Source organism: Canis lupus, chromosome 31 (genome assembly GCF_011100685.1).
Source record: "Canis lupus familiaris isolate Mischka breed German Shepherd chromosome 31, alternate assembly UU_Cfam_GSD_1.0, whole genome shotgun sequence".
Taxonomy (NCBI): Eukaryota; Metazoa; Chordata; class Mammalia; order Carnivora; family Canidae; genus Canis; species Canis lupus.
The window spans coordinates 13,279,978-13,302,221 of record NC_049252.1 but is presented as its reverse complement, the minus strand read 5'-3'; the positions used below and the strand labels follow the sequence as shown (position 1 = coordinate 13,302,221).

The 22,244-nt window shown below is 35.4% G+C and overlaps 1 long non-coding RNA gene across 1 annotated transcript; it reads left to right on the top strand.

Annotated features, from left to right (window-relative positions):
• Window positions 1-1,255: 1,255 nt before the first annotated feature.
• On the top strand, window positions 1,256-3,251 carry LOC111093429. The gene is made up of 3 exons (XR_005381955.1): window positions 1,256-1,390; window positions 2,491-2,655; window positions 2,772-3,251. It is a non-coding gene; the product is annotated as an uncharacterized LOC111093429 (long non-coding RNA).
• Window positions 3,252-22,244: the final 18,993 nt, after the last annotated feature.

The following is a 22,244-nucleotide window of genomic DNA, read 5'->3' as shown; positions in this document are numbered from 1 at the left end:
GGTAATAGCTACATGGTGGTTTAATATGCTATTACTCACTTTTGAAATCCTCAAATTTTTCCAGAATAAAAAATAAAATATTAATATTACTAATAATGAAAGCTACATTTAAAAACCACTGTTTATGCCCGAATGAAATAGTAACTATTTCTAAAATTCCTTGGTAATTGGAAACTAGACCACATTTTTCCTTTGATGCAATATTTTATATACATGATGATTTAGGGCCTGAGCCAATCCACAAAAACCTATAAATTTTAATTTTACATCTATTAATCACTATGTTGTAGCTCAGTTATGGATTTTAAAATCTTTTGTGGGCTGGCCTAGGCATCTGTCTAACATCTCCATATAATGTTATTTTCATGCAGTGATATATTCCCCAGCACTGAGAAAGGAAGTCTAGCTGTACACAATAGGTCTTCCAAACTAACACTGATCAGTCTCACCTCATGGTCATATGATACAATGTATTGTCCAATTCTTCCCAATCTTTGAATGAAAGGGGATGCTATCATAAATGACCAGACAATGTGCATAAACGGAGACTGCCCCACGCAAACCAGGATGTAACAGCCATCTCTGTAAGGTGAACACTTTAATGTTTTTAGGCTGAGCTTCTGTGTCACAGAAACTTAATTGGTTTTCTAGTTAAATAATATCATTACTTTAAAAATAAAAATTGAGAACTATAAAATTATATATTGATCTTTTAAGCCACAAAGTATAAAATATAATAGACATTTCCCTCTCATAAGAATACCTACAGATTATATTTGGTGGCTAAAATAATTCTACAGGCTCTGGACCATTTTCCACCTTGTAGTCAGATTAAAAATTATTTGTATGATAGACTAATTTCATGTCTTTTCTACATTAGCTCACTCAGTACTTGTTGGAAAGCATCTGAGGTACGACAAGGACTACACTAAGTCAGAAAGTTAAATTACAAAACTAAGCTTCATATATTCCTTATATTAGTCACGAAGGGTCAGATTACACTATGGGAGCAAATGAGCCCTGAAATTTCAATGACTTATGGCATAAAAGTATTTCCTCTTCACTTCGTAGAGAGAGTATTTTATTTCTCCCTATTTTACTTCAGTATAGCTCCTTATAAGCAGAGTCTTGGGAATCCTGGTTATTTCTGCCTTGGGGCCCTGCTCTCTCAGTTCATGGCCATGTCATAGTTCACTACTATGACAAGAAGAACAAAGAGAATGGGTACACTGACTCCTGAAGACTCTGAGAGGAAGCGGCTTGGAGCATTTCTGATCACATCCATTAGCCAGAACTATTATATGATGCCATCTAACTTCTAGAGCTAAGAAACCTACTCTTTCCTTTGTACTCTAGAGAAGAAAAGTAAAATGGGGTTTGGTAAACAGAAGTATGTCCTTCACAGAGCCATAGGACGTTTTCAACCAAATAAGTGGCTATTTCTTTTTTTTGCCAAAGATTTTATTTATTTATTCATGAGAGACATAGAGAAAGAGGCAGAGATGTATGCAGAAGGAGAAGCAGGCTCCCTGCAGACAGGGAGCCTGATGTGGGTGGGACTCAACCCCGGGATCACAACCTGAGCCAAAGGCAGATGCCCAGTCACTGAGCCACCCTGGCATCCCAAAAGATGGCTATCTATGCTTTCTCTCTTTAAAGCAGTGTGGCCGCTATGTTCCCTGCCCCCCAACTCAGCATGATGATATCCAAAACACCATAAGTGAAATGAATGATTTGCAGAAAAAAAGGCTTTGCACAAATGTCTTTTAGGACCCTATCCTGATATCAGGATTCATGAAATTATTCTAAACAAAATGCTTCAAATTATAATTAAATCTCTTAAGTATTTTACTTAGAATTTGGCAAAAAGCTCATCACAGTTCACTCTAAAAAACAAAAACAAAAACACACCTTTATATTTTGAAAAACAGTGCCACTCAATCTCTTTGAGTGAAATATTTCAGTCACTTAAATAATTGTTCATTTTCAACCTGTACTGAGGGGGAAAAAGAAAGAAAGAAATGTTTTGCAATCCAAAATTTGCTATGTTAACTGTATTCAATTAAAATAATAGAGGACTAATGTGGAGAAAAGAGTATTTAAAGATCTAAAGATATGATTATTTAAGAGAATTTGGGGTAATGACTTGGATGGAAAGATAACTACTTCCCATACATTTAAGCAGTGATGTGAATTATTATTGAGTGATAATTAGAAGACTCAATCTACCATTTATGCATAAGAAATTGTGAGTGAACCATCTCTGAAGCTCTAATTTTGGAATTTTCTCCAATATTTATAATGTAATACAGGCAAGCCATTTAAATTCTTTTCTAGCTTTGAGATATCCGTATTAATGAAAATCATATTCTCTTTTCCACAATACATTAAAGAAATACTATATCTAGTGGATAAAACTAAACTAATAAGGTAGGAACTTGAATTTAAAGTTACCTTTTTTCTTTAAATTCTCTTTTCTTTTCTTCTAAGGCCTACATAATTGGCAGTCCATACAACTCGAAATGCCTGTGCTTCACAACTTCCTGAGAAAGTGACTTCAGGCAATACTTTTCCAATGAACTATATCTTGTGCCACATGACCCTGGCCCGAAGAGCAGAAATCAGTGCTCGAGGCAAAGACGACTATGTATTCAGGTAATACTGCAATTTATCATCCTAATTGGAAAAACTCTAAGAGTAAAATTGGGAGCTATTATTAATTTCACCTGGAAACAGGCAAAACCTTTTTGATCTTTTCCCTTGACCTTTAGGCATAAACTGCTTCTAATGGGATCCAACCAGCTTTATGGGAATGTAGTCAGAGACTGCCTATAAAGGATGGTCCATGTAATATTACAACATTGACTCAGCTAGCTCTTCTCTCCTGAAAGTATAAATAAGTCATACCAAAAAAGATGAGCACGGGTCATCTTTCAAGGGGTCTGCATTGACAAGAAGTTACCAAAACTATTGGCTCTGGAAACCAGCTGAATCATGAAGAAAGGAGCTGTTTTGCCCTCCATAACGCTGCTATACATTCACATTTGGATGGACTGGAACAGTTTCCCGAATTACCTCGCTTTCAAAGTTATCCTTATCAGAAACTTCCATCACCTAATATACCTGAGAGCATCTCCTCCTTACAACATTAATATGCAACACAATGCAGACTGCCATGATCATTGGAACTTCAGTGCTCTGGAAATGGGTATGTGTAAGGGTAAGAAAGATGAGAAACCAGGTCTCCATCTTCTTTGGATTAAAGATTAGGCTTCTAGTAAAGCTGAAAAATCATATGGGTGTTACTCATAAATTTAGATGCTTGGATAAATGTATTTATTTGAATATTATTTAACTCTTATACAATTCCCACAACCAGAGCAAGTAATATTTTACCAGGCATCATACTGTTTGGACTAACCAGTAATTCCACAATGCCTTAAAAACAGAACAGAAAGTGAGAACAAATTAAGAGGCTGGTAAAGTGTTTTAAAGTGTGAAATATGAGAAAACATAATTCTTCTGAAAGTTTTCTAAGTAATCTAAATGTGCTTAAATATTGGACCCAAAATTGTCGATTAAAACTCTTAGAACAAAGATTTGATCTACTGCCATCTAGTGGAGATTTAATTTATATTTATTGATTAGCTGCTGACAAAATCTAAAGCAAAAACAAGAACAAAACATAACAGTTTAACTTCAAATCCTACAGAACCTAAGTGATTATTTATTTCAGTGGCTTTAGTCTCATGGAGCTCTGAGACTGTCATCAAGACAAGCCACCACCTGAAGCGAAGGAGGGGGGAAAAGCTAAGGCTCTGAGGTCTCACCCTAATCCTACCATGGCAGTTGCAATTTTACATATTCTAAATGTTGATATACTGACTTGATTTCATTTGAAGAAAGCATTTCACTTTGAAAAAAAAATGTTGAGGGATCCCTGGGTGGCGCAGTGATTTAGCGCCTGCCTTTGGCCCAGGGCACGATCCTGGAACCCGGGATCGAATCCCACGTGGGCTCCCTGCATGGAGCCTGCTTCTCCCTCTGCCTATGTCTCTGCCTCTCTCTCTCTCTCTCCCTGTGTGACTATCATAAATAAATAAAAAAAAAATTTAAAAAAAAAAAAAGAAAAAAAATGTTGAAAGACCTTATCTGAAAATGTATAGGTTTTTTTGAATTAAAGATTCTGACCTCATGTCCATCATTCTCTAAACTGATACACCAATAAACATTGGTTTTCTAATGTCACACAAATGGCTAGTGGCACACATAGCAGAACTGAAAACTTTTGATTCCTGTTCTTGCTCAAATAATCTTGGATAACTTCAAGTCCAGTAGAGTTCAAGTCCACTGGTCTTTGTTCAATAGCACAAATAGCTTAATTCAGTTAAAAATAGATTATTTCCTTGATCTTTATTTAAAATAACTTGCCTTTACAATCTTCCTTGTATCAATACAAACATGAGCCGTATAGAATCCCTAAGTAAATCAATGGAAATGAGAACATAATTGTAAACTGTAATTATGTCATGTCAAACACACATTTAGAATTAATCTAGAACTCCCCCAAAATAATAATGAAGCTGTAACTTTTGAGGGACATTTTCTCTCCTCTCCTTTAGATTCACTTAATTTTAATGGTGAAAGAGATATCGCAAATCATTTAAGAAAACTATCATTTTTAAAATAAAGCATAAAACCTAGGTGGCTCAGTCAGTTAAGTATCCAACTCTTGATTTCAGCTCAGGTCATGATCTCAGGGTTATGAGATCAAGCCCCATGAAGGGCTCCACACTCAGTGCAGAGTCTGCTTGAGATTCTCTCCCCCTCTCCCTTTGGCCCTCCTCCCACTTGTGAATGCACACTAGCTGTCTCTCTTTCTCTCTCTAAAAAAATAAATTCTTTTTTTAAAAAAAGGCATAAAACTATCAACTCTGCTGGATTGCAGAGAAATTACACTACTAGTTCCAAGTTAGTCCGAGTGTTTCTCCAGCTCTCCTGACCTCCCATTCAGCAATAGGATGGATGAGTGAGAGATAGAGAGCAAACAGATCTATGGGAGGTGATGGTAGTTGTTTTGTCTGCTTAAGATAGGTGAAAGTTGGGGATTTTTGAGTTCTGGAGTAAAGAGTTGGTTGAAGGGAATTGATACAGAAGAAAAAAAAGCATCATCAGTGAAGTAATTTCCTTGAGGACTTAAGAGAAAATATAATCCAAAATGTATATGGAAGAGATGCTACTTGCCAGGAGTGAGATGGGATATCGAAATCTATAATAGCATTATCACCTTGATATATTTCACTTGAACTTGACACAAAACAAATATTTTTATCAATGTCACTGAAATTTTCATATTATACATTTATCCTAGTTCATCTCATTATAATTTGTAAATTTGTAATTCAAAAACTAGGGATTTTTCCTATATCTGTCTCCTAAGCTACTTCCTCCTTCATTTTTAATCCAAATGTACATCCCTCATATAACTCATAATATTATGTTTCCTTTAGTGTTCAAAGCCAGATATACAAATGTTTATAAGATAAAACTTTAATATACACAAAAAAGGTATATTTTTAAATAGAGTTTATGTAACCATGATAACTTATATAGAGTAAGTTAACTAGACATTTTACTTGTCTTCCATATTCTTCTTGAATTTTTCTAATTTATAATAGTTAAAATATTACTTGTATAATCAGAATTACTTTTAAAAAGCAATATTTAAAAAGAAATCTTGCTTCTTTTTCTGAGTCTGCCACAAACTATTCTGTGAACGTAGGCAAGTCAAAACCATTTCTTTACCATACTTCCTATGCCCTTTTGAAAACTAAGGGGGTGAAACTAGATAATTTTATTCTATTTGAAATGCTAAATGGTTCTGATTTTATGATACAATTATTCCCATTTTGAATAAGGATGCTTATTTGGTATATAAATTGCTGATTATTTCTTTTATGCCCACAAGTCAATAAAATTTTAAAATATTCATGGGCTTTATGAAGAACTAAATAACAAGAGAAGGTGCTTTCTCCAACGAGAGAAATCATTTGAGAAGCTCCAGGATACATTTTAAAAGATGAATTATATATGTTGGTAGAAAATGACAATAGCCTATCCTTCCCAGTAAGGAAAGATAAAAGTTTTCAAAGACAAATGAGTAAGTTTTCCATATACCCTTACATATTGACTAGAACACAGGAGATTTTAAGGCTAGTAGGAATTTGATTTTTGTGTTTCCTCTTTATTAAATTGTCACATAAAAGTCATGGGCAAGGCACTGTCAACTCCAGGAGGGCCTAAGATGTCAGGTAAGCTATTGAGTGAAAGAAAAAAGAAGGTACTCAGTAGGAATTTATGGTCTAAAATTAGCTTCCATCATGGAACCATCTTATTAAGAATGGGCCAGGTTTCAAATAAAACCTTCCACCTCTCAAAGCAATTTGTACAAGAGAGCAAAACCTCACCAATATAACTTAATAAATATATATTATTACTACATAAAAGATTGCTAGAACAAAACTTCATGAAAGCATAGAATTTTGTCTATTTGCTTTACTGCTATGTTCTTCGGTGCTTATAGCAGACTGGCACATAGGTAGTGTTTAAACAAACAATATCTATGAAAAGAATTAACATCCTGGACTTCTCCTTGATTTTAGTGGAGACCAGCATACCAATGAAATCTGATGTTCAAATGAGAGTTTAATTCAGCAATTACTCACCGAGTGTCACATGTTAACAAAATTATCTATCTCTATCACAACCACACTTTCAAACCCAAAACTCGGTTTGCATGGTCTGCCAAGTGCAAATAACCTTGCGAAGACAACAGATTGGAACATCTGTTGCTGAAAATAAATTCAGAGGTTAACTTTATATTACAGAATAACCACATAATTTCTAATCTAAAATGGGTCACTATGGAAAATGAAAGGGTGCATCTTCATTTTTTTTTAAAGATGTTCCAAACATGTTGGATGTTCTTTTTTTTTTAAATTTTTATTTATTTATGATAGTCACACAGAGAGAGAGAGAGAGAGAGAGAGAGAGAGGCACAGAGACATAGGCAGAGGGAGAAGCAGGCTCCATGCACCGGGAGCCCGACGTGGGATTCGATCCCAGGTATCCAGGATCGCGCCCTGGGCCAAAGGCAGGCACTAAACCACTGCGCCACCCAGGGATCCCTGCATCTTCAATATTTATCCTGAGCTCTCATGCCTTAACTAGAAGTGTCCCTGGGGAAACAGTGTGTATGATTTCTTTAATAGACTCCAAGTAAAGTCTATGCATAGTGAAAGGTATGTTTCCACAGTGGTAAAAACTCAGTCAATTCTAGAAAATCAATTATTAAATAAAAAAGGTAAAAAAATTAAACTTAATGAAATTTGAAAGACTCTGAACCCATCAGGGCTAAGAAGGAAAAGGCGAAGTTTCACTCTATTGCAAAATGAATAGCTTTTAAGAACTGAAAAAAACAAGTAGACCCTCATACACAATGACACTGATACCTAAGACTATTTTAGGTGATATTTAATAGAATGCTAGCTAATTGCTGTTTAAAAAGACAAGAACACCCAGGAATTATTAAAATACAGCATTGCTATAAGATACTCAAAACAGAATGTGTAATTTCTTTGCTTTCTTATATACATAGCTTAAACAATAGCTACGCCTACCAGGTATCATGACAAAGCTCATTTAATTGCCATCCTCATTACTGATACATGAAAAAAACATAAACATAGGATGGAGGAAGTAGTAACAAGCCTTAATAGATAATATGAAACCATAAAACATCACAAAATTGACATAAAGAAGTTCAAATATGATGAATATCACCTCTTCACCTTAATGATACTCCTGGCGATTTGTCACATCTGAAAATCTATATGCCTTTGAACATCCCTCCAACTCAGTGGAAACCCTTTCTGATTCTCTTACCTATTCAAATATGTTAAAGTCCTCTGAGGGAGAGAGACAGAGAGGCACAGTGACAGAAAGAGACAGAGTCGGGGAGAGAGAGAGAAAGAGAGAGAGGTTCTTGTGCTTCCTTTCAAAATGTACCAATCTTCAATCTTAGTCATTCCCAGGTTAAAATAAGAAAACAATCTGATTTAATTAAGTTGCATTAACAATCCTTTCAATTCAGTCAAATTAATGGGAGTTTTTATTTGAAATGTAAACAAATGCAATCTTATTCACTAATCTAGGACACATAATACTAGAGGCTGTCTCTTCAGAGCTGGGATTTTAGTGAAATCATACAGCTCTTATTGACATTTAAGCACACACTTGAACAGGCTTTGCAAAGTCTGTGGAAGAGAGAGAAAATGTTACTCCATAGGTCTTCTTACTTCACCCACACAACCTACTTTTCTTGGTAGTCATTATAATTATCTCTATTTTATAATAAGAAAAGTAAGGCTTAGAGAATTTACATAGGGTTCTAAATAGATTAGAATCATTTTTTTTTTCTTCCTAAGCATAATGGAGATTGCCATAGGAAAGTTTATGTGTGTCAAGTATCTGGTTGATGAGCATTAGACATTTGGACTGTGAGTTAAGCTTATGTGCAGAATGTCACTGATTAGGAAGCTATCCACTGGGGCACCTGGGTGGCTCAGTGGTTGAGCCTCTGCCTTTGGCTCAGGGCGTGATTCTGGACTCCCAGGATCGAGTCCCACACTGGCTTCCTGCATGAAGCCTGCTTCTCCCTCTGCCTATGTCTCTGCCTCTTTCTGTCTCTCTCTTTCTGTTTGCCTCTCATAAATAAATAAATAAATTTTTTTTAAAGGAAGCTATCCACTGGTCATTCTAGGGTATTATGATCTGAAATATTAGCTCTACCACAGAGCTCTGAAAAAATAAAAATAAGTGGTTTCGTGCATATTTACATAAGTCTTAAGACTTTTTTTTTTCTGACACATCCAACTACTAAGGGAGTAAAAAGTAGAATCAAGGAACTAAATATTATTAATTGCCTGTAATTGAAAAATTATACCAGTATAGTTAAAAGACGATACAGTTTTTTAAAAGCTTTTAAAACGAACCCAATATTTGATGAGACAAAACTGATAATTATATTAAAACCATAGTTTGATAACTTGGCCAAATAGAAGAAAAAAATGATTGAATAGGTAGAGGCAATAAACAAAGCATTTATACAAGCATGAACACATCTGTTATAGCACTGAACTATACCATATTAATATACCATATTAATATTTAAACACACATTTACACTTGCCAACTACATTTTGCACTTCAGAGAAGAGAGACCATGAATTTACCCATCTTTATACTATCACCCTTTGCAAAAATTCACAGAATCCTCAAATATTATAAGGTAAATACTATTATACAGATGAGAAAACTGAGACAAAGAGAAATTATATAACTTGCATAAGGTTGTGTATGTAGTATGTAATGGAACCCAGTTCCAGAACCAGGCATATGGCCAGAGCTTCCCGTGCTCCTAACCACTTCTGTGTGGCCCCACAGAATTAAGAGATCATTAAGTAATAACTGACATAGTTTTCCTTATTATTAGCTCTGGTTTTACTGTGTAAAAATAAATATCCTGAAAATAAATACACCTTAAATACATTACTGTGAGGCACTTTCTTGGCAGGTTCAGAATGCAATGAGAAAATCCACTACGTTGACCTTCATTCTTGCCCATAAATAAAAAATTGTTAGTAACTTGAAATAAAGGAATCTTAGGAAGAAAAAATGATCAACTGTTGAACATAGAAGAGCATAATAGAGGGCATAGGCAAAATCACAGCATGACCCTGAAAACTGCTAATGAGCCTTTAGACCACAGCAGTGGGTCTCCTGTCTTCAGAGTAGAGATAGCACTGCTTCCGCCTGCATTGCTAGAACTTCCAAGAAACATTCTCTTGAATTTTTCTACATGTCAAGATTATAGAAGAACCACAGTGTGGTTCTGTGACATGTCTGAGAAAGGAAGAGTCAGAATATTGAGAAAGAGACTGGACAATAATTCATCTGGAAAGGGAAGAGAGTATGCACATTTCTATTTTCTCCTTTGACTTCACTAAATTAAAACAATTCCGTTAAACTTCACAACTTGTTGACTCTTTCCCTGAGGCCTGACCATTAGGTAAAAGCTAGAAAATTCTAACATTAGGCATGGGATTTTTAGTAAAGAGTAGCTGCGAGATTCTTCTCTTTTAGCATCCTGTGGATTGCAGTGAGGTGGACACAAACTGTTAACCAGGGCTGAGGAAGCAGAGATACCTCAAATGTCTGAATAGTCAGGATCTAGTGACACTAAGTGACATTCTGCAATTGCCAAATCAATAAGTATTAATTTTCTCATAAAATAGGTGACATATTTAGTAAGTAATATATCTAGAGGAAAGAGGAAATGGAAACATTTAGCCTAATAATCATTTTTAGTAATTCAGACGTAGGAAGGCATTTTAATAAAATCATGACCTTCCATTTATATGGTACTTAAGTATTCTGAAATTGCTTTTGTACGCATTACCTTAAGTGATGTGAATTGTATACATACCAAAATATAAGGAAAATATTAATCTAGATGTTATAGCTAGGTCAATAAATAGCTTTCAAACAGATTTATAAAATACTAAGGGAAAACTGTATGTGCACATCTAACAAAATGAACCAGAGAAACTCTTTATGGATGTAGCATGAGATGTTTCCATAGCCCAACAGCAAAATCATATGTAGTGATTATGGTTAAGTTTAAGGATACGTGTTCTCAAGGGTCCTCAAGTCAGAATCTTTGCTTTGAATGCCAGTTTTGCTGCTTTTTAGTCATATGACTTTGACAAGTTGCTTGACTTTTCTGAAACTCTGTTTTCTCATTTTTAAACTAAAGAAAATAATACCAAAAGACTGATTTGAGAACTAAATGAAATAATGCCTGCATAGTACATAGTGTAGCATATGACATATAACTCAACCATAGTGGATATTAGCTATTAATATATATTGTGTTCCTCCTCTTGCACCAGCAGCCAGAGAGCAGTGTCACTATGACACATGATCATCAGTGTCATGAAAATAATCAGTAAGCTCCCAAATATACTTGATAACTGCTCCTGACACTGAGCATGTTTGAAGGTTTAAGTAGGAATAATTGCTAGAATATGAAAGCTGTGTAGGTCAGTTTCATCTATTCTTTGCCATCTATACAAATAAGTGACTCTCAGTTGCAGACATCACAGTTTTTTTTGGACAAGCGTAGGTCCCAATATTTACTCCTGCTTTTCAAATTCAATAGTTCATTTTGGAATAAGAATAATATGATTATCCAAAAAAACCTGTCAACATACAGGGGACTATCCCATTAGTTTTTTTCTTACTTATCACTACTTTAATGGGTCTAGAAAAGACAACAATATTCAGGTGCAAATGGATTTTGGTTACCATGTCTCAACCCATGATGCAAAGTAACATTTTTCTTTAACCAAGGTGATCTATATTTACTCAATCACTCTCTGAGCTCTTACATATTATTATCTGAACAGAAGAAGATGAACAGGCTCCTACTATTTTTCCTGTCTTTGAGAAACATTTGTTCCTTAAAAGGGCACAATTCATCTATATATATGAGATTCAGAATTCTATTGTTAAGTACCAGGCTGAAAGGAAATACCCTCCTTGAGATACCTGAAGATTTCAGCAGGACAAAAGAATAAAGAAAAAAAAAAAAAAGTCAGTGATAATAGCTCAGTTCATTGGTTTAAAAAAAAAAAAAAACATGTTGCAAACTGCTCCATTCAAATCTTATTTAACCAATTCTATAATTTAAGATACAATATTCATGTCAATTGAATTCAAAGCCACAGCAAAGTAAACCCAGATATGGGGTTTCCATTTTTTCTTCATCGAAACCAAAATTATTTATTTATTTATTTATTTATTTATTTATTTATTTATTTATTTTTATTTATTTATTTATTTATTTTTTTACCAAAATTATTTTGAAGAATACTAATATAAATGGTGATTTATCAGTAATGACATTCTTATAGGGTAGCCTCAGTAAGTTTCTGTCTCCTTGTTTTCAACCATAAAATAGGAATAAGAATACTGTATGCTCATAGTGAATTACAGTGAATGTAATTTATATTAGCACAATAAAATTGTATAATCCTATCTAGCTAAACTGTATAACACTACAGATTATTTGGTGGAGTGAAAAGAATATTGAGCCAGTTGTTCTGAATTCTGAATACCAGTCTCAGCTGCTCTGAGGAACTTGATAGAGCAGTCTTGGGCAAGGTACTTTTCCTCTCTAAGACTTGTATAAAACATGGACTTTAGACTACCCAATTTCCAGCGCTAAAATTTCTGTTTGCCCAGATATTAAAAGTAAAAATGTATATATTTTCTGGTTACTTCATTCTCTTCTCATAACATGTACTGGCAAAGAAGTTGAAATAGTATTTTCAAATTCTAAACACAGCTCACAAACATATTAATAAGAATATCATTGTTTGCAAAGAAATTAATCTCTACTTAGCAGTAGTACAGTAGCAAAAAGTATAAATGTACCTGAGCAGCATAAAATCAAAACCATATTTTGGCATTATCGGATTATACCAGGTGCACCTAGAAATATACTCTTAAAAGACCGTTGTACTACTTCACAGATTAAAAATACATATCTTAATTATAACACTAAGAATAAGATCCAGGATTCCATATTCCCTGATTTATTATGCTTTATAGAACATTTCAATACCCAACATTAATTGCTTACCTCTTCCAAGTAATTAATTTTTCCATATCATTAACAGTAGAGCTTGATACTATAATTTGCTTATCATGGCTGCTTTTGCAATTCATTTACATCGATTTCACTTATTTTTTAGTTTAAAGCACCAGACGAAGTTGGCTTAGTTCCATATCTGATAAATAGAGGATTTACAATTTCCTAGAACTGGTTATTTAAGAAAAATAACGCAGCAGCCATTTATTCTGAGCTTTATAATGTAGGACCCGTGAAATGAAAGGCATAAAACTGATAAGGCAAAACTGACATTAGCCGGTACCTGGTGGTAATAGTTGACAATAGCAATAGTAACCCTTGGAATTTGTAAACACTCCCTCTACAATTTACAATGAACCTTTAACTCGTTAATTAGATCATTGATTTAAAACTTAGGAGCATTATTCATTATTCTTAGAGCAGAGGGTGGAGGGCGAATTCAACGTGGTCTCTGTCCCCAAGGGGCTTTCAGTCTAGTGGCAAAGATATGCACACATGTGGCCCTACTGCAGCGCTGACTGCCACACAGACAATAATGGAGACACAAAGAGAATGATGGAGAAGTGAGAGATTCTGGCCATGATGATCTGAAAAGATTTCACAGAAGAGGGAATACTTAATCCTTGAAGTAAAGAAGGATTTCAGATGTTTAAAAAAGAAAGGGGGGGGGGTATTCCACATGCAGAGAATATCTCTGTCCTGGCAGTATATTTCATTTTTACAGATAAGGAAAAAGAAAGAAATTACATGATCTGATCAAAGTCAGAACAAGAGAGAATCAAAACCATTCCCTGAACTTTTAGCTCCTGGGTCAAATGATTCCTGCCATATCCCATTGCTTCCTTCCCAAAGTGAGGCAAGGTTTCTCTGTTTTCACAGCCAGGGACGCCCTCCACTTAGCCCTCCGTGTTGCCACACCCTTTGCAGGACCTTGCTAGGATGTCCAGAGAAACACACCGAGGCAGCTATGTCTTCCTAGAACACGTTACCTTTCAGCTTGTGTCTAAAACTCAAACAAACACATCGAGGCCTCTTGCAGGGCCCCTTGCCCCACCCTTCTCCATCATTTCAAAGGAATGGGAGCTTGCACTTTTGCCACATGGCACGCTCAATAAGATTGTGATCCATTCCTCTAACCCTTCCATTTTTCTACTTCGGTTTTGTCAAGTGTCCCCAGTTCCAAGAAATCGTAATTCAGAGCGTGGGGGAGGTTGCAGATTTTTGGCTCAGGAGGTCGTGCAGATGTTATTCCTTAAGGAAGATGATCATGATTGCCTATGTGAGTAATGGCTGTGAGTCGGCTAGGAGCCAAAAGTTCTCTTATAGCAGAATGTATAAACCATTCTCCTACTGAAAGAAGGCCCCCAGTAGGATAATATATTATTACACATGATTCAAATTACAGGATCTGCAGCAGGGGAGCTCATGACTGATTCAGGACAGTCGCTCCCTGAATACTGATGATGGGATGATGGAATGCCTCATGAATTAAAAGGGCTGTGGTTTAGCGCCTAAATCCTTCATATGCTTTAAAAAGTGTCTATGCCTATCATTGTACTCTTTAAGCTTCTTAAACGAATCATGCACTGTTAGGAAACCCTTGTCGATGTTTTAAAAATTCCATGCCTTTGAATAATTATATTCAAAATATTCTTTAAAAAAAAAAAAGACAATGAAACTTTACCTTCTCTGCCAGAAAACTGTATCCCTTTAATGCCAATATGCAATAAAGATATGGCTTAAGACAAATCGCATTTAAGTGTGACCTAGTTTCCGCTCTTTGGGATTCTCTAAAGCAACCTGAAAATCTTCACATGCCACACATTCCAGCCTTTTTAAGTTACCTATACGACAAATAAGTTTATCTCTGACAAACCAAATACAAACGTAAAATACGAGGCAAAATTATGTTTCCAGAGGTTTTCTGCTGACGAATGAACTCATTCGTGAATATTATTTCATTTGGTCTATTTTAGTTACATAACAAACCAATAAATTAGCCAAAGGTATTACAGTGGGGACGGAGATCAGGCATTTTTATAGAAACACTAAGGCAGATGTTAAATATTACACATTCTAAAACACAAATGCTGCGACATATTCTAAAATAATATGTAAGCTGGTCCCTTAACTTCTTTTCAAGCTGGTTCTTGTATTCAGTTTTTCTAGTAAATGGATGCAAATCAGGTGCATTGTGCTGGGATGGGAAGAGAGAGATTTGTCCAGAAATGACCTCAGTTCTATTCATTAATAAAATGACATGTTGGCTGAGCGCAGTGAAGAATGAAATATAACAAGAGTGAACTTTCCTCCATGTGACAGATGCACATAAGTGCTTTTGGGATAAAACACTGTATGTAAAATGGCCACTGCAGCATAAAATCCGAAAACATTAAAGGAAGCTCTAAAATGCAGATTGCTTGGAAAAATTGCAAGTTCCACGGCAATGCACTCCCTTATTCTCCATTACCTTGCATAATTCTGAATCCCAACTTGCAAAAAGCATGCCATTCATGAGGGGAGAGTGCAGTCAGATAAACTAAACAAAGGTTTAATTTTCTTCTAAGACTTTTTTCTTTTTCTTTTTTCTTTTCTTTTTTTTTTTTAAGAAAGAGACGAGAATTTTGCAAGGTCAAAACAAAACAGAATTGTACCCAGAATCACTTTCAGTGACAGCAGACACCAATGGGTGGGGTGGGAGGGGAAGGTAAAAGCCATCAGAGAGAATGTAGCCACATTTTTGCATAGAGGTTTAAATTATGCCACCAGAATAATTAATGGAAGGACCTAATATGGGGAGGGGGGGTAACAGGAAAGGGGGGAGGCTATGTTAAACAAAGTTCATTACTGCATGATGTAAATGAGTTTCTCACCAGTGATGTCACTGATTGGCTGAGCTGCAGAGCTGGCTTCGAGCATGGCCGGATTGGCTGCTAGCTCTTCTGGTGCCTGCCTGCTTGGGCAGCGGTTGAACCAGATACTTTCTGTCTCTCTTGTTGTCGTTTGAAGCAAATCTTGTTCAGCCCAGCTGTGTCTCCATAGTAGTGGCACCCTAAGAGAGAGTGTCCCTCCTGCTTCCCACAGCTCGTCTGTGAGGCGGTCGCTGCTGTGAAATACCAGCGCTTGGCACCAAGCCCAGACAGCGTTCTCAGATCCATCTATAACACACACATACAAAAAAGAAAATAAAAAAAAGCAGTTCTTTCATCTGAATTGCATCCTAAGGAGGATTAAGAAGGCTTCTATTGCTACTGATTTGTGTCCTTTCAATTTGATGGCTAAAATCGTTTTTGAAATACAGTATCCTCTCAGCTGCAGTAGAACACCATTGGTTAAAATTGGTTAAAAAAGATAGGGGGGACCCCCCTCTCCCATGTTTACCTTGATTACAGAAAAATAATTCTTCATTTCCCTCCTAAGCACCGTAACTGATGGTTTCGGTCCCCTACCAGAATTTTAAACTCTCGCCAGCTTTCTAATTATATCCGAGTCATTATTTTCAGGTTAAGACAAGGGATCTTAATTAGCATTATTATTATTTTTTTTTTTAGCTATGCAAAATGAGACAGGGCATGAAACAGAAACGATCTATGGAGAGGCAGAGAGAGAGAAAGAAAAAATCTGTGCAGCTTTTACAGTTGAGCTGACACCCCCTCCTTCCCCGCTCTCCCTCCACCCCCCTTGCAAAAAAGAATGCAGTCATATGAACTTTACCAGACAATGGAGTACCTACAGGCTCTCCCCTAGACAAGTCCTTTATAACCAGCCAGTGCTATGTGCTGCAGACAGTGGCCAATCGGCAGGCTCCTTTCTGCAGCAGGGACACAATAGGTGCATTGGCCACACTGTCCTCCTAGCCCCTGACAGCAGATCAGGTTCATTTATTGTACACTGGAAGGCACATATGTCTTTAATATTCACTGTGAAATTATCAGTGAGGCTGCCTTTACTTCACCGTAATTACATCAACCTAATTACCGCACACGAGCTGCAATAGCACTGTTTGCACAGAGTGGCGCATAGGCATGCATGCCGTAAAAATATGCATGAACATGCTTGCTTATTTCAATAATAAAATCCCCCAATTATTTCCTTCCCAGAGCTTAATGTTTCATCCAGAATACTTCAGTGGATATAGTCATCATTTCTCCCCTTGCAGAGAAAAAAGCGTCTGTGCATATATGTGTGTGTGTGTGTGTGTGTGCGCATACACACATATATGTGTACGTGCATAATTTAAACATTGTTTTAGTCATATATTGGGGTGAGGTATGGAAGTGGAACCTAGTCAGCAAATAAAAGGTTACTGAGGACCTAAGGCGTTTTCCCCTTATCACTAGGCATCAGAATGAAGTAATAAGTGAATCTGCATGCATCGCCATAGCCGTGCATAGATGCCGATTTATTAGGGGTTCAACTACCATGATCTACATACGTCTCAGTTAGGTATTTCCATGTTACATAATTATAGCATTCCTTGCAACACCGACTCAAAATGAGTGAAAAATTGAATCTTTGCTTTTTGTGTATTAGTTAAACAGAGTTGGGAACAGTATGCAGTGGGAACCGCCCGCTATTTTTTTTTTTATTTTATGCATGTTGCATTTACATATTCATGAATAGAATAGCTGTTATGACCGCTGATTCTGCAGCAGGAGATGAAAAGACAGGAGCCAGCAGACAGAGTGTATTAATTTCTAGGGAAAGAATGGCAGTGTAGGATGAGCAGGAAGAGAAGATGCTTGGGGTTTCATTGCGGGGGTGGGGGGCTTACCCCATTGTGTAATAAAGGATCTGGGTAGACAACGTACCAAAATATATGTAAGTATAATAAACTTAGAAAGTAAAACCGATTTGCATTGTTCACGGCCATTCAGCCACACTGTAAAGAAATAAGCATTTTGAAATGGAGATTTCTGGCTCGGGTTTTTGCAGGTAAATAAAATTGCATTTTCTTTTATGGCTACCTAGAATACCATCAAAATGGGACGTGCTTAGCAGCTCTGAATTTTCTTATTATTTTATGATTTATATATTCCTGGTTCCAAATCAGAATGCTAAGCTTTAACCATTGATTATTTCCTAAGGTGGAATTTCACCAATGTTTATGGGTATATTTTGATTTTTAGCTCACAATTCTCTAATCAGGAAGAGAATTCATCATTATAGGAGGCACATGAGGAGAAACAGTATATCCATATAGATACATGCATATAACACATAGTTCACCCATACCAGAAAGAATCCCAATGTTATTTTTATCAATTTATATTTTATAGTACTTTTTACTAATATTTGTAAGATTTGTATTATAAAATACATTCAAATTGATTTTGTACTTTATAAGCTTCTTTTTAAAGCACAGTTCTTCTATCTATACTTTCCAGAAATCAACTTTTGGTAGGAAGGATGAGTGAGGCAAACCAGAACAGTAAGATATCACAAGACTCAGTTATAAAAACAAATGATATAAGAAAACACTACATTTTTATTCCTGAACTACTACATACATTGAAATCAAAACACCAGAAATCAAAGATGTAGATTAGTTACTTGATATATAATGTAAGATACTTCTTTTCTAAGTGATTGCAGAAAAGCCTAAGAAGCTATCTGCCTTATCTTATTGATGGTTTTTCTAATAAAGGACAGTTTTTCTAAATCTTCAAGTAAATCACAAAAAAATGCTACTGGTAATCAAATTAAGATCTGTAGACCTCATCTTCATCTCTCTCTCTCTCTCTCTCTCTTTCTCTCTCTCTCTCAAATACACACACACACACACACACACACACACACACACATACACACACAAATACATGTATATACAACCATGGCTGTTCTCTTTTTGTGTAAGAATGTGCAACTTTCCTACCTAGTCATCTCAGTTCTTTGATTTGTAGATCTTTGATCTACAAAAAAGCCTAAGAAAATTCAAAAGATAATACTTAATTGCTAGTGGTCCATTTTGCTAAGTAAAAATAAAAAAAAAACAATAAAAATAAAAACAGGATAAGCCTCATAATATTAATAAACTCACATATATTTAGATTCCACCAGCACATAAAATGTACTTAAAAATGAGCGGCTATGCAAAGCATTTTGATGAATATAATAATTTTATAGTAAGATTAGTGGATGGTCTATCCTTAAACAAATAGGGATTTATAAACAATAAACCCTAAAAATAAAAAGAGGCCTTCTTGAGTACCATAATACATTAAGCCTACAAGTTAGGCCTCCCACTTCCTACTATAACATCCTGTCATAGTTTGAATTATTTGATATATTGGAAAACAACATTGCATTTTTCATAGTATTTTAGTATTAGGATTTACTATTCTTCTCAAAGCCAAATATAAAATGCAATTGTGAGATTTTTAATATGCTACTGGAACCAAAATAGTTTTGCAGTAAAATTTTATTTGAAATCATTTTACTAGAGAATTTAGACCTAAGATATATCTTAGAAATTTAAACCATTAACTTTAGACATGATATCCGAAGAAAATTACTAACTAGTTAGTGTATTTCCATTCATCATGCTACCATACTTTATTAAAAATACAGCTCTGATCTGCTATTAGGATATTCTTAATTGGTTGAGTTTTACTAAAGATAAAGAATTTATGGTGTCTTCTCATAAGATCAAAGACATGCATTTATAAAATAAGTGTATGGAGAATATGAGTGCCATCTGTGCTCCCAGGATGGAAGTAAGCAAACTTCTTTATAAAGATCAAAAGCATAACCTTAGACTTACAATCACAATGATCTCATCAAAAGAGTCAAGTCAGCACAAATTGGCTGTAAGAATGTAAAATAGCAGCCAATCACATTAACTTTAAAAATAATACAATGCATTCTATATGTGGTGCCAACTTGGAGAGAGATGCAAAAATAATAAATTAAAAAGCAACTTGTCAGTCTCCTGATGTGACTCATTCTTGAAAAAATAAAAACTTAAGCTATTTTAATGTGTAGAAATTATTCATTGTATAATCAACATCAAGAAACCACTGTTTATGTCTCTGTCTACACAATGACAAGCACCCAGATGACAAAACGAGATGCAGTTAATCATCACAAAAAATAGGTATCTGGCTGTTTTTGTGCCCACAAACTCAGTGCTTAAAATTTCAGTGTCTGTATTTTGGATTCCAAAAGAGCAATTCTTGAACTCTTTAATAATGATCCTCTTTATAAGATATGAGAATCATAGGATTTTCAAAGGTGCCACTTTTGGATTACCCAGTGCCTGAATCTGTTCCCAAAGAATACTTTTTAGAACGTAACTGTGATTGATCTCATTTATATAGAACTCAAAAAAAAAAATGGCTAGCAGTGCATCCTTTGTGGAATAAAACACTTAATGCCTCAGTTTTGAAAGCTTGTTTCTTTTGCAAAGTTCCCAGTTGTTTCAATTAGGATTGTTTATTAAAGGTGTACTTCATGGCGGGAAAAAAACCTCATAATAAATCATGACACCTAAATACCCAATGGAACAGAAAAACTTCAAGTAGATTAATCACCTAAAGAGAAACATTCTATTAGAAAAACAGCCACAAGTTTTACCAAGTGTTAACATGATGCTCTATAATTACTATTATTTGTTAATCTATATACAAGGAATAACAGAAAACTTGAAAAAGAAAATTAAAACCTTTCATCTGAGAAGTTGTCACCAAGTATCTAGAATTATCTCCCTGTCTTTGGGTAATGATTTTCATCTAAGTAAAAATTATTTTTAACATCCAGGATGAATAAAAGAGAAACATTCTACTCAAGCCATGACATAAAGCTAGAATTTTATTAAGCAGTGGTTTCTAAATCTATGATTAATAAGAAAGTTATTAGATTGTACCTTATAACCTACATACAGTGAAGTAAAAAAATTATTCACCCTATAGGACTGACATGCAAAGGAAACAGGGCTTCTCTACCTTAAAAGTGATCTAATTTTATTCATATGCCCATCCCATTGAGTAATTGGGAATGGGAAGGGGAAGTTAAATTTGCTAACTTATCTCATTCTTTTATGGTTTCAATAGTCTCTTTTGAGTTATTTCTCTTGTGGTAGACAGAATAATGGCCCTCCAAAAATGTCCACAAACTAATCCCCAGAACCTATGACTATGTACCTTACATGGAAAAGGGGAATTAAAGTTTCTGATGGAATTAAGGTTGCTAATCAACCGATCTTCAAACAAGGACATCATCCTAGATCATCTCCACAGGCCCAAAGTAATCACAAGGGCCCTTATAAGCAGAAGAGAGAGGTATAAGAAAAGAGTGAATTTCTTTCTTATTCACTTTAAAAGTGAGTAAGAAACAAAGGCAACCTTTAGAGGCTGGAAAAAGAAAGAAAAAGGAACAAAGCTCTGCCAATACTTTGATTTTAGCCCAGTAATACCTATTTTGGACTTCTAATCTCAAGAACTGTAAAATAATATATTACTCTTGTTTTAAGTCACTAAGTTTGCGTTAATTTGTTACAGTAGCAATAGGAAACCAATAAATGCTATCTTTTGAGTAAGTGAAGGTTTTAAGTTAAATATTCCTCTCCTCCAAAATGATGGAGAAGAGATGGACTTCGGGATCTTGTGATTTTGAGGAATGGAGAACTGCATTCTTGATGATATCTTCTTTGAATGTGTGCCTTGACTGCTCCCTGGACTTCCATGTAAGAAGAGATGGACTTCGGGATCTTATGATTTTGAGGAATGGAGAACTGTATTCTTGATGATCTCTTCTTTGAATGTGTGCCTTAACTGCTCCCTGGACTTCCGTGTAGGGTTCATTGAGGTAGTGTAGCTGGTCCTTTGGGCCTGTTGGAGAATTGCATTGACTCAAGCTGAAGTCCATGCATCTCAGCACTTTTCCCTGGTCATAATATCCTTGTGCTGTATAGTCTAATTCTAGCTTCAGCCTTCCGTTGGAAAAATCAAGCCTCTCAAACTCACTGCATTTACCTATTAGGGCATGTGAAAATGTCTGGATCCTTTATAAACCGTGTGGTCATAATGAACCTACTTCATGTTGTTCTGACACGAATCTTAACATGACTCTGAGGATTCAAAGGGGATTACAACTTTCTCAATTCATGACCAGTCAATCCCTGTGGCCATGCATAAAAAACTTCCTTTGGAACTTCAGTCCAGAGAAAGGAAAGCAAGAGCACACACGTACACTTGCTTCATCTTCCATTTGTTTTCTTCCTCCTACACTTACCCATGTCAGAAAGGTAGTATTTTTTGTTCTCATATTATAGATTTCCTTTTACATCATATCTTCTATCCTCATGAGGTGGTACCTATAAATCCTTCTTTCACAGAGTCCAACTGGTAGAATGGCTATCGAAGAATATGGTAAATATGATTTGTAGGGATAAAAATGTACTTTTTATTATTCCAAAATATTATGCCCATAGACTACTGGTTAAAATTGCAAATTTTATCTCAACATTTTA